This window comes from Palaemon carinicauda, chromosome 1 (assembly GCF_036898095.1).
Source record: "Palaemon carinicauda isolate YSFRI2023 chromosome 1, ASM3689809v2, whole genome shotgun sequence".
NCBI lineage: Eukaryota > Metazoa > Arthropoda > Malacostraca > Decapoda > Palaemonidae > Palaemon > Palaemon carinicauda.
Genome location: NC_090725.1, coordinates 155,687,499 through 155,700,105, shown reverse-complemented (window position 1 = coordinate 155,700,105; position 12,607 = coordinate 155,687,499). Strand labels below are relative to the sequence as shown.

The 12,607-nt window shown below is 49.1% G+C and overlaps 1 long non-coding RNA gene and 1 pseudogene across 1 annotated transcript in view; both read left to right on the top strand.

The window, feature by feature from the left end:
* The window catches only part of LOC137652489 (uncharacterized), a 106,158-nt gene that overhangs the window by 50,222 nt on the left and 43,329 nt on the right, over positions 1-12,607 (top strand). The window lies entirely within an intron of this gene.
* LOC137659357 (5S ribosomal RNA) lies at positions 8,200-8,318 on the top strand (annotated as a pseudogene).

Sequence of the window (12,607 nt, the reverse complement as noted above, 5' to 3'; positions counted from 1 at the left end):
GTTCACAGAGGTACTTCTATGGCTAGTAGACATTCCAAGAAGTCTACCGTTGCGGATGGATCTCCTGCGTCAGCCTCACGTAAAGAGATTTCATCAAAGCCTCCCCGCGCTTCGTCTACCTGCCTTCAGACTATCGAAAGACTCTCTAGAGCTCGAGGGTTTTCGAAGGAGGCAGCTAGAGCGATCGCGAGGGCTAGAAGATCCTCTACCATCAGGATTTATCTATCTAAATGGGAGGTATTTAGAGACTGGTGCAAGTCCTCCTCTATTTCCTCTTCCAGTACCTCTGTAGGGCAGATTGCAGATTTTCTGCTTTATCTGAGAAATGGTCGCTCCCTTTCTACATCTACCATTAAAGGCTACAGAAGCATGTTAGCTTCTGTTTTCAGGCATAGAAATTTGGATCTATCTAATAACAAAGATCTTCAAGACCTTCTTAAGTCTTTCGAGACTTCCAAGGAGCGTCATATTTCTACTCCTGCTTGGAACTTGGACGTGGTCCTGCAGTTCCTTATTTCAGACAGGTTTGAACCGTTAAGTTCGGCCTCCCTGAAGGATCTTACCCTCAAGACACTTTTCTTGGTGAGCTTGGCTTCTGCGAAAAGGGTTAGTGAGATACATGCTTTTAGCAAGAATATCGGCTTCTCCGCTAATAAAGCAGTATGCTCTCTTCAGCTTGGTTTTTTGGCCAAAAATGAACTTCCGTCTCGTCCTTGGCCTAAATCATTTGAAATCCCCCAGTCTTTCTGAGATTGTGGGGAATGAAGTTGAAAGAGTGCTGTGCCCCGTTAGAGCTCTTAAATTTTATTTATCCAGAACTAAACCGCTGCGAGGTTGTTCAGAGGCTTTATGGTGCTCCGTTAAAAAGCCCTTTTTGCCCATGTCGAAGAATGCGTTGTCTTATTTTATTAGACTTTTGATTAGAGAGGCACAATCTCATTTAAGTGAGAAGGATCGTAATTTGCTTAAAGTCAAGGCTCATGAAGTTAGAGCAATAGCAACTTAGTAGCGTTTAAGCAAAATAGATCCCTTAAAAGTATTATGGACCCGACCTTTTGGAGAAGCAAGTCGGTGTTCGCTTCATATTACTTGAAAGATGTCCAGACTCTTTATGAGGACTGCTACACGTTGGGACCATTCGTAGCAGCGAGTGCAGTAGTGGGTGAAGGTTCTACCACTACATTCCCTTAATCCCAATATCCTTTTAATCTACTCTTGAAATTTTTAATCTTGTTTTGGGTTGTACGGGAGACTAAGAGGTCTTTCACAATCTTTTGATTTGGCGGGTGGTCAAAATATTGTTTCTTGAGAGCGCCCAGATTAAGGGTATTGATGAGGTCCTGTTGTAGGGGTGTTCACCCTGGTTATAGCAGCTCCTGGGAAGTCTTTCAGCATCCTAAGAGGATCGCTGGGCTTCGTGAGGATAGCGGACTAATGAGGCGGAGTAATCATCAGAGTCAGCTTCCTTATCAGGTACCTATACTTAAGTTTGTTTTTTGAATATTTGTCAAAAACTCTTGAGCATATATGCCTTTATTATTTTAATACTGGTCTCTACCCACCACCATGGGTGTGAATCAGCTATTTATATATTCACCGGCTAAGTTTAATATTTAAAAATGATATTTTCAATTTAAAATAAATTTTTGAATATACTTACCCGGTGAATATATATAATTAAAGGCCCTCCCTTCCTCCCCGATAGAGACCCTACGGACTGAGAAGAACTGGTTTGGTTGAGAAGTATATGCAGTATCTGGCCGATAGTCGGCGCTGGTGGGCACACCCGACAACCTTCATGGCGATCGCTCGTGAGTTTTTGGAATCTGTCGACCGTCGGAGACGTAAGCTATTTATATATTCACCGGGTAAGTATATTCAAAAATTTATTTTAAATTGAAAATATAATTTTTCCTACAAAAACACTCGGAATAATTTTACCTAGATGTTTCACTTCTAAATATCTCAACACACAGCTTGCGTAGGCCGCGGACCTTTAGCGAGGTGCAGGGACTCCTTAACCTGTTAAGCATCCCCCCTGGACCAGGTTGCCACTAACGTACCGTCACGCTTTTTTTCCCCTGAGCAGTCATTTCACTAATGATAATTTTTCAAAGTTAGTATCATTTCTTTATGCTTATAATTCGTATTCATAGTTAAAAGTAGGGATATTAATTACATGGTAGAGTAAAAAACAAATAATACCACTATTATTTCACGTCAAATTGCTACATAATACTGAATATTCTTACGCCTGGATAAGCAACTAAAGCAAAGTGATAAGTGTCTCTCTCTCTCTCTCTCTCTCTCTCTCTCTCTCTCTCTCTCTCTCTCTCTCTCTCTCTCTCTCTCTCTCTCTCTCTCCATATCATTTCCTGTATAGTTTTCAAATATGTTCGTCATACATTTGTACAATATTTATCCACTTTATTCTCTCTCTCTCTCTCTCTCTCTCTCTCTCTCTCTCTCTCTCTCTCTCTCTCTCTCTCTGTGTGTCGGTGTTTCCTTTCCTATATAGTTTTGTGAAATCTCGTTGTCCAGTCATTCTTTAATGAGAAGTCCTTTTCGCTTTCGGCATCGAAAGAAAACTTTGTTTCTTCAATATACTCATCACTGGAGGATTCAAAACTAGTGCTCTCATTATCAAACAGGTTATCATTATCTAATTCCTCAACAAGAATATCATTTATTTCATCTAAAGAAATAACCTTCCTCTTTAGACTGTTCATTACAAAAGGAACAACAAACAACCACTTCCGCATGAACGCCCGAAGCGCACTGATAGGAAACCAGTTTTCTAACATCAAGCTACCTTCAGAAAAATAGTTGCCAGACATCATATAAGTTTCTATTTACAGCCCCCATATGCTGAGAGTGTTGTCAAGTGGTGATCCTATACTTACTATACGAGTAAACGTAATATCACGAGACTGACGGCTTGAAAAAGGCAATTAAAGTCATGAACGGAATATGCAGTTGAAGGCGGGTACCGAGTAGATCGTGGTGAACGGTTTATCACGTGGGTGACGCTTAACAGGTTAATCCGAGTACAATCATACTCGGATAAGGAGCCCCCGGGTAAAGCCAAAAGCCAGATTGGCAGGGACTTCCACCCTTCCTAATGGGTGAGTCACCCTTAAATAAATAGTGTAGGTTTGTATTCCAGTTACGGAATAAATGACAAATTCGTAGATAATTTGTATTTTTCCTTATGATACAAACCTTAGCAATTTATAGAAACCTGCCCACCAGCCCTATCCCCCTTGAAGTCCTACCTCCAAGCAAAGCGAGCTAAATTACCAGTGTGTGAGTCGGAGCGGTAGCAAGCCACCCCCCTACCCACGCTAACTGGCAGTATGGGGACAGTCCACCATGGTGTTTTGACATACCAACTTTCAGAAATCGAAAATCATTTTTTGTTCCGTAACCGAAATACAAACCACGCTATTTACATTGGGTTTAGCTTTTAGCGCAGCTGAAATGGCGAGCCATTAGAATTTAACGAGGGTGTATTACCCCCGCGCTAGTTAGCGGGGGGGTAGGGAAGTGGTAGCTAGCTACCCCTCCCCCCCTCACACACAGATGAATGCTCTCTTTCACTTTAGGCTCGGACTGTGACAGACGTCTCTGTCTTGGTCCTCTCTTGGCAGCCATTGTTTGTTTTGTCTTTACTTAATCACTTACTTTTCTTTTACTCAATATATATGTAAACATGTTTTCATGTTTGTATATATATTTGAGTATGAAAATCAGTAAGTTTCCTTTTCAGATTTGTGTGTGTAGTGTACGATATCTACGTGGTGTCCTCGGCAGTTAGGCCACCACGGCGTAATTTTATGGGTGGCGATCGAGTTTGACTTCGGTCTCTCTCTCTCTCTCTCTCTCTCTCTCTCTCTCTCTCTCTCTCTCTCTCTCTCTCTCTCTCTCTCTCTCTCTCTCTCTCTCTTAAGGTCGTTCACCCTTTTACTACGTGTTACTACGCCCTTGTAGCTTCCTTTCCGTCTCAATTAGTTTATGAATCTAATTGTAGTTGTTTTTTTCAGCTTGTAGAACGATTCCTTTCAGGGTTTTCGTTCTTTCTTTAGTGTTCATTCATTTTTAAATTACATAATTACATAGTTTCATAATTATAATTGTTATAATTCTGTTTTGGTTACAGCTCTCCTTCCGTGAGTGTAAGTGGTTGTGAGGGCACGTGCCTGTTGTGTAATTCTTGTTTCCTTTCCCTCGGGATTCCTCTTCGGAGCCTTCCCGGGGGAATGAATGTGTACTGATGATTTTTGTTTTATTTTTTTACAGTTACCGATCTAGTTCGTTTCTGTAATATGGCAACGGTGTGAGCTGTCTTGTTGAGGCCTGGGGATTCGGCTGTTGCTGCCTCCCCCTTGTATTTTCGTCAGGGGCGTGTCTCCTTCTACTGGAAGTACTCCCGTGACGACGGACAGCTCTCCAGTTCATTTTAGAACTCTCAGGAGGCTTGCCTCCTTGGGCGGGTAACTTTCCTTCCGAGGGAAGTTTTTCCTGTCCAGGCTTGAGTTTTTCCCCTTTTGGGGGGTTCTTCTCTTGCCTTTTTTTTCGTGCGACTATGCTCTTGGTGCTGAGCGGTCACATCTGCAGTTTCGCTCAAGGGGCTGGGCAATTGCAGGAGCTCCTCTTCGGAGGATTGCTCCTTTTAGGTCACTGGCTGACCAGTCTCTTCTACGAAGTGTTTCTCTTTCGTTCGCTAGAGAGTACACTCATAGAGACTCCTCTTCGGAGGATTCTTCTGCTGCTGTTGCTGTTGGCCTCCCTCGCCGTAAGGCCCACCGTCCGCCTCATCGTAAGGGCCTCTCATCTCCCTATAAGGGTGCTAAGAGGCGCCTTTTTGAATCTCCGTTTGCAGCCTACAACTCCTTTTTCTTGATCTTCCGCCTTGGTGCAGATGGACAGCAGTCTGATCTCGTCTTCCGACGGGCAACGGTCTTCCCGACGGACAACGGTCTTCCAACGGACATCAGTCTCCCGGCGGACAGGCTACGGTCTTCCGATGGACATCTGTCTCCCGACGGACAGGCTACGGTCTTCCGATGGACATCTGTCTCCCGACGGACAACGTTCCCTTCGGGGCAAAGGGTTGCCTCCCACGGGGGTTCTTCCCTTGCGTGTCAGGGTTCTCCTGCGTGCCCTTCTGCTGTGTTCTCAGTGTTAGCGCACAGGCGCTCTCCTGCTCATCAGCGCTTCCTGATCGCTAGCGCTCTCCTTTCGCCAGCGCTCTCCTGTTCGTCAGCGCTCTCATGATGATCATCCCTGCTGTTCCTGTTGGTTCCTGTTGGTTCCTGTTACGCGCCCTGTGCGCCCACGTTCGCCCTCGCGATCTAGAACTTCGGTTCAGGTCTGGGTCAAGGACTCTTCTTCTATGCGCAGGCTTCCACGCGTTGCCTTCTGCTCGTCAGCGATCATCAGCTCGCCAGCAATCATCAGCTCGCCAGCGATCACCTGCTCGCCAGCGTTCACCTGCTCGCCAGCGCGCACAGGCGATTTTAGTATCGCCTATTCAACAGCGTTCTACACGTCAGCGATCACCTGTCTCTCGGCGATCTCCGGATCGCCCGCGTGTGTTACAGCCGGCCAACGTTCTCCAACACTTCTGAAGGAACATGGTTCGCCAGCTACTAGCTCGCCATCGCCCACCTGCGCATGCTGCTCGCCATCGCGCGATCGCCCACCTGCGCATGCTGCTCGCCATCGCGCGATCGCCCACCTGCGCATGCTGCTCGCCATCGCGCGATCGCCCACCTGCGCATGCTGCTCGCCATCGCGCGATCGCCCACCTGCGGATGCTGCTCGCCATCGCGCGATCGCCCACCTGCGCATGCTGCTCGCCATCGCGCGATCGCCCTCCTGCGCATGCTGCTCGCCATCGCGCGATCGCTCACCTGCGCATGCTGCTCGCCATCGCTCGTCAACGCGTCGACATGCCACAACGCGCCATCGCCAACCTGCGCGTTAGCGCTCACCAGCGCACCACCGATCGCCTGTTGATCCATATCGCCAGCGGTCTTCCTCGCCCACGCGGCAGCGCGTTTCCTCGCCATCGCACTAACGCTTGCGTTCGCCACCTCGGACTCTCGCTCATTCATCTGCCCACCCTCGCGACCGCGTGACCGCTCGCCTGCGCGCCCGCGCGACCGTTCGCCTGGGCGACCGCTCGCCTGCGCGACTGCTTGCCTGCGCGCCTGCACGTCTACGCTCATGCGCGTCCGCGCACATGCTCTCCAATGTTCGCCCGCGCCCGAACCAACGGTATTCCATTGCGCAGACGGACGGTGTTCCGTCGCGCGGACGGACGGTGTTCCGTCGCGCGGATGGACGGTGTTCCGTCGCGCGGACGGACGGTGTTCCGTCGCGCGGACGGACGGTGTTCCGTCGCGCGGACGGACGGTGTTCCGTCGCGCGGACGGACGGTGTTTCTTCGCACGAACGTCGGCTTAATTCTTGCAGTATTCATTGCTCGTCTATGGGTTATCGCTCGCCGACCACCAGCTCTCGCCCTTCCTACCACACTCGCCCTCCTTCTACGCTCCTTCGCTCACCTTCGTTTGCGTTCCTGCGTGACCGCGCACGGGCGCTTCCACGTTCGCCCACGCGCAAATCTTTGAATTACTATCGCGCGAGCTCCAGGGCGATTGCGACCACGATTCCCATTGGGGTTTTCGCAGCATGGCCAGCCTGGCGAGTTCTTCTGGAGCGTATTTCCAGAACACGGCCTCACCCCGTAAACGCAGAGCATGGCACTTGCAAGAATAGGAAGAAACTTCAGGGAGGTCTGAGCAACACTCCTCTTTCCAGAACCTGGGTTAGCCCTTCCCCGTCATTCCCTGGAAGGATTTTTGGTGGGGGGGGCTTTCCATTCGAGATTTCTCCATTGGCCAAGGGATGACTGCTTACCCCTTCCTCTGGGGGCTTACCAGGTCCTTTCCCTCCTCGGTCACGGCCCGAGGTTTGGTTCAAGGAAGCTACAGGAAGATCATGGGTACTTTCCTCCTCTCGAGCTCAGGCACCTTGGCCTTTCGTCGTTAAGTATCTAACTTGCGGACAAGCTCGATGTTGTACTATCAGGACGCGCTGACTGAGGGCTTCCTTCGGGTGTCTCATCTGTGGAGGTCGACAACCTCAGACACAATTCCATCCTTGAGAAGAGTTTGTTTATGCCCAAGGACAGAGACTTGGACAGCGGCTGTGCGGAGGAAATCGACTTCCGTTTTCACTCCTCCAAGGCGCTTTCTTCCAGACTCTGCAGGGCTCCAGAGCCCTTTTCTTTCAACCACGTCGGCCTAAGTTATCGGCTACGACAACTGGGACAAGGTGTCCAATTGCAGTTTCCTCCTCTCAGGAACAGATGGCACGGGAGGCTCCCCCGGGGGGGGGCATAGTCCTAAAAGGAGCTGCAGAGTTCACGAACTCTAGGAGTGCAGGTTTCTCGCTGGGAGGATGCTTAAGGTTACTCGTCCGGATAACAGCTTCCCGATGCCCATTCCCACACAATCTCTGTGATCAGCCAAGGATATCGCGCCTGCCGTCTCTGTCGGCGAATTCAGTGTCTCTGAACCTCTATGCCATAGCGTCGGCAAGAGTTGCCCGGTTGGGCAGAATGATCCATACCTTAGGCGAAGGTCCTCCATAGGATCATCGACGGCTTCACCCCCGGCCTCTTCTGTCGATCCTTTCTTGTAAGGAAGGATCTGAGAGGGGAGTTCCGTAGTCGACCTCTCAGCCCTGATCAAGTTTGGTGAACAAACTTCGGCCAGCGTAGAACAGCAGAATCGATCAGACTGGTAACGAGGCAACAGGACTCCTTAAACCCTGGATCGGAGGGACGGGTACTTTCAGTTTCCATTCCATCCATCTTCCAGGGAGCTTGTCGAATTCAGCCTAGACTGCAAGTATTCCTGCTTATGATGCAGTGTGGCTATCCCGCCGTGGCATAGCAGGTTTTTTTCCCCAGAGAACTCTCCCTGCTTTCCTCATGGCCGCTCAGGTGCAGGCTTCCGCCTCCTCTGCTTTTTGGAGGGCTGGTCAACTCCGGTAGGCTCGGGTTCGACCTTCTTCAGCGCCGGGACAAGCTTCCGGATGCTTACCATGAGTGTGGGTTCATGGTATTTTGCTTGGAGCCTTCTCTTCTTCTGCCTCAACATCTGGAGTATCTGGGCATGATATTGAGTCAACGGCCTTACCACGTTGGAAACCCTGCTTCTCGTCCGTCCAGCGAGGTTAAGCAACGTCGGTTCTGGTCGGTACTTGGATGGGTGACCACCTGGGGACGCCAGATTCTGTTGTCACATCCTCCGAGCCTTCCTTTCAGTTGACTGTGGCAAGACTGAGGAGAGTCGCAGTACCTGTTCTCAGTCAAGCAGAGCTTTCAGCCCTACCTTGGAACGTTTCCTAGTTCTCCTTTCCTCATTGACCCGTCTATAGTCCGAACGGTCGCCTCAGGATAAGTTCCATGTGGGGCGGTCCAAGTTCCGGTGGTTTCAGGCAACGTTTAACCGAACTTCCTGGCCCCTATGGGACCAGCGGAACTATTAGACCTGCAATGGGTGTTGACCTATGGAACCTCTTGATGGTAGTGGATATTCTCGTCCTTTCCCCACATTCTTGATGCTGTTCTCGGACTCGTCAAAGGAAAGGGGGGGGGCATGTTCCGGTCCAGGCCTATGGTCAAGACCTGAAGGATACATCTCCATCATTCAGGCAGGCTTAGGGGCCGTAGTCTGGCCCCTCTACAGATCCTACAGCTCCTGCCGAGTCGCCCCGTGCGTGTCGACTTCATGATTCTGGCGTGTTCTAACCAGCAGGGGACGCATTTTCACACCTTCACATCTTGCAGTAGAGATACCGGGATGATTGAGATTATCTCAATACCACCATCGGCTCTCTCATTCCAGGCAGAGGAATGTTCTCTCCGACTATCCGAGCAGAGCCTCGTAGAGAGAGTGTACCTGGGGGTCTTTGACCTTGAGTAACCAGCAAGTCCTGGTCTGGGTGACCTGATCGCGACAGCTTGGAACCTCAAGCTTCCGCTGTTCTTCCCCCCAGTCTCAGACCCTGAGACTCTGGCAAGATGCATTCCGGTGATGGTGGGACAACTTCGACGCCTGCGTCTTCCCTCCTTTTTGTTTGTGGACAATGGGTCTCGACAAGACCAGGTTGTCTGTCAACCTTTCAATGGGAGAGCTCCACTGGGACTATGCGCAGAACGGTTTCTGGACCCTCTGCTTCCCCTGACGGAACTCCCGGGAGAGCTTCTCCCACGGCGCAGACTACTCAAACAACCACACTGCGACATCTCTCCCGAACCGGGGCGTCGCTTCGGCTTCATGCCTGGAGACACTACGCCTCCTCCTCAAGAAGAGACAACCCGCTACAGTCGCGTCATCTGCGATAGTCATCCGCAGGGGTCTTCCAGGCAAGGTGAAGAGTCTTCGGTGGTTGGTGCCGTGGGAGATATACCTCTTCCCTTGAGGCCTCTTCTCCAGCAATAACGGTCTTATTGCCTTTCGGCGGGAGGAAACTCCTTTCCGCTCTCGGCAATGAAGCCTGTCGCTCAGCCTTTCCCTGACCTTCAGGCTTAAAGGAATAACTTTTTCCTGCCCGCTGGATCTTTCCTCGCTCATGCGAAGCTACGATCGTCCCTGCCCTAGTCGGAGGAAGACCTCCAACTTGGAGCATGGCTCGGACTTTTAGTCCTTTAAGAGATCTTCTCAAGACCCTTTACGACAGGCCTCGGATTGTATTCCGCCTTGGGTCTCCTGCTCACTCTGGCCACGGCCAGTGTGTAAGCAATCATCTTGGTCTCGTACGACTCCGCCCTTTCTAAGGAAGAGGGGAAGGCAACATTCAGGTTCGCTCCTGAGTTGTTGGCTAGACTCAGAATCTGGGGGTCCCGGCCCTTCGGTCCAATTCCTTCAAGATTTCGAGTCTCCATTCTGTATCTGATGTCCAAAGACCTTCTCTTTCTTGCCAGTAAAGGAATCGAGAGGTTAGCTTTGGGAACAGCTGCAGTTTGTCCTCAGTTGCAGCCGATTTGGGAGCACAAGGAGGACACAGGGGAGAGTCACCAGTATACCTCTTCAGCCCGGACTCAAGGTCATTCATCTCGACCTGTCTCCAGACCCTCCCCCGTCACGTCGCCCTACAGCACGATGTTGGATACATCGCAACGTCCCTCGCCTTCGAGTAATACTACTCTGTGACGCAGGTGCTACAAGCTGGAGTCTGGAAGCGTCTAATGACCTTCGCAGCCCGCTTCCTGCAGGGCGTGACCCACAGGAGTCTCGATACGTTTTCTATCGCTCTGTGGTGGCTACACAACAGCTAGTCTAACCTCAGGCTCCTTTTTGGACAGGTAGCAGAAGGTTGAGGGCATTGTTATCAGGTTTTAGTCTGCATGAACGAACGAAGTATGTCTGGCCCTTATTTCTTTCTTCATCATCCCCTCTACGGGGAAGCAGCATCCTGATCTCTGCATAGCTGACCTCGAACCTCTGCAGGTAAACCATGCTTCCTTGTGTTCCTAGTATTGAGTCAATACTGTCGCGTCCCCCATACCCTGACGAGGTGGTATTGGGAACGTCCTAACCCAGAGTTCCTTCTGGAACTCCAGGTCAACTGCCTAGGACGGGTTACACTTCTTCCTTCACACACAAGCTTATGTAGGCCACACGGTTCCTTGCGGAGCAAGGAACTTGTGAGGTGCAGGGACTCCTTTTCTCGAGTGCGACTCACTCGGATTCTGAGTCCCCGGGTAAAGCCAAAGCCAGTATGGCTGGGGACTTTCCACCCTACCTAATGGGTAAGTCACCCAGTGTAAATAGCGTGGTTTGTATTTCATTTACGGAACAAATGACAAATTCGAAGATAATTTGTATTTTTCCTAACCATACAAACCTTAGCTATTTACACATATTTGCCCGCCAGCCCTGTCCCCCAAGACAAGTCCTACCTCTAAGTGAAAGTGAGCATTCATCTGTGTGTGAGGGGGGGAGGGGTAGCTAGCTACCACCCCCCCGCTAACTAGCTCGGGGGTAATACACCCTCATTAAATTCTAATGGGTTGCCATTTCAGCTGCGCTAAAAGGTAAACCCAATGTAAATAGCTAAGGTTTGTATGGTTAGGAAAAATACAAATTATCTTCGAATTTGTCATATTGCTTCTATGTATGTGAAGCATATCGTACATATTCTCTAGAAGTTTCAGCCAATTATTTTTACAAATAATGAAGATATACAGTAGCGATCTTTAAATGATGATGTCATCCTTACTGCATTGTCTGCATGACTGAGTTTGACAGAATCATCTTTGTATGTTTATTTTTGCATATATACTGTAAAGCGATTTTTTCACTTATGTTTCGAAATCTTGTACATCTGGCAGAAATGGAAGGCATTGGTAAAGGGTAGGTGAATGAAAACTACGAGGTACGAAAACAGCTGCCAGAGTTTCAAAAGATGTATAGAAGTTATAATGCATGTGTTTGTTTACTTGCAGTTCGTATGTACAGTATACAGTATTGTGTTTTCCCAACGTCCTCGGGAACTTTATAGCAAGGCCAATGTTGCTTAAGGTCATTGAAAGAACAAAAAGTAAGCAGAGAGCAAGAAAAAAGAACCAAGAAGAGAGGGAAGTATGAATAAGAGTTCAAAGCTGGAACAGGCTAACTAAATCTCTGGCAACAATGAGAGGCCGCTGGCTACTCATGACACCCTTACGCCAAGTGTAATCAGGGTTTAAATACCTCTTTTAAGGTGCATTTATGTAGGAATAAACAATAGAAGTACAGTCAAACCTTTAGATAAAAAGAATCGGCTTATGAAATTTTCACTTTGCGAAAGGAGATGCAAAGAATTTTACCACTCGGATCACAAAAAATGTATTGGACAACAAAAGGCGGTATGGAGCGGGAGCCCGACCGTATCCAAGACAGATTTTAAAATTTGTGCGCCGACAGCCCGTAAACTCGCTACCATTCTGCGTTCCCGTTGGTTATCTCCCTACTCGGATACCAGTGACCACCATGAGATCCTGCTCTCCTATTGGTTGGCATCTACTGTACCGTATCCCATCGTGCATTTACAGTACGTACTGTTAACGTGTGTGATACTTACGTTACATCATTAGCCATCGGTCCCAAGAAAGTCGCTGATGTCAAGTGAAAGAAGAGGATGATGTTTTCCATTGAAATGAAGATGGAAATAATCAAGAAATAAGAGGCTGGCATGCGGTTAAGTGGGCTCGCGAAGGAATATAGCTGAAATCCGTCTATGATAGGAACGATCCTGAAGCAGAAGGAAGTTATCAAAGCAGCAACACCTTTTAAGGGTGTGACTGTTTTTTCCAGAAAGAGGAGCCACGATGAGATGGAGAGACTGCTGCTTATCTGGATAAAGGACAAAGAAATGGCTGGAGGCACTATCACCGAAGTGATGATCTGCCAGAACGCCAGCGCCATTTTCGGTGATCTCGTGCTTGGTCAGGCTGAAGCCGACGCGGGAGAAGGCACATCGAAGCTGGAGCCCCCAGAGTTCAAGGTTTCTCGTAGGTGGTTTGAAAAATTTAAGAGACACTCAG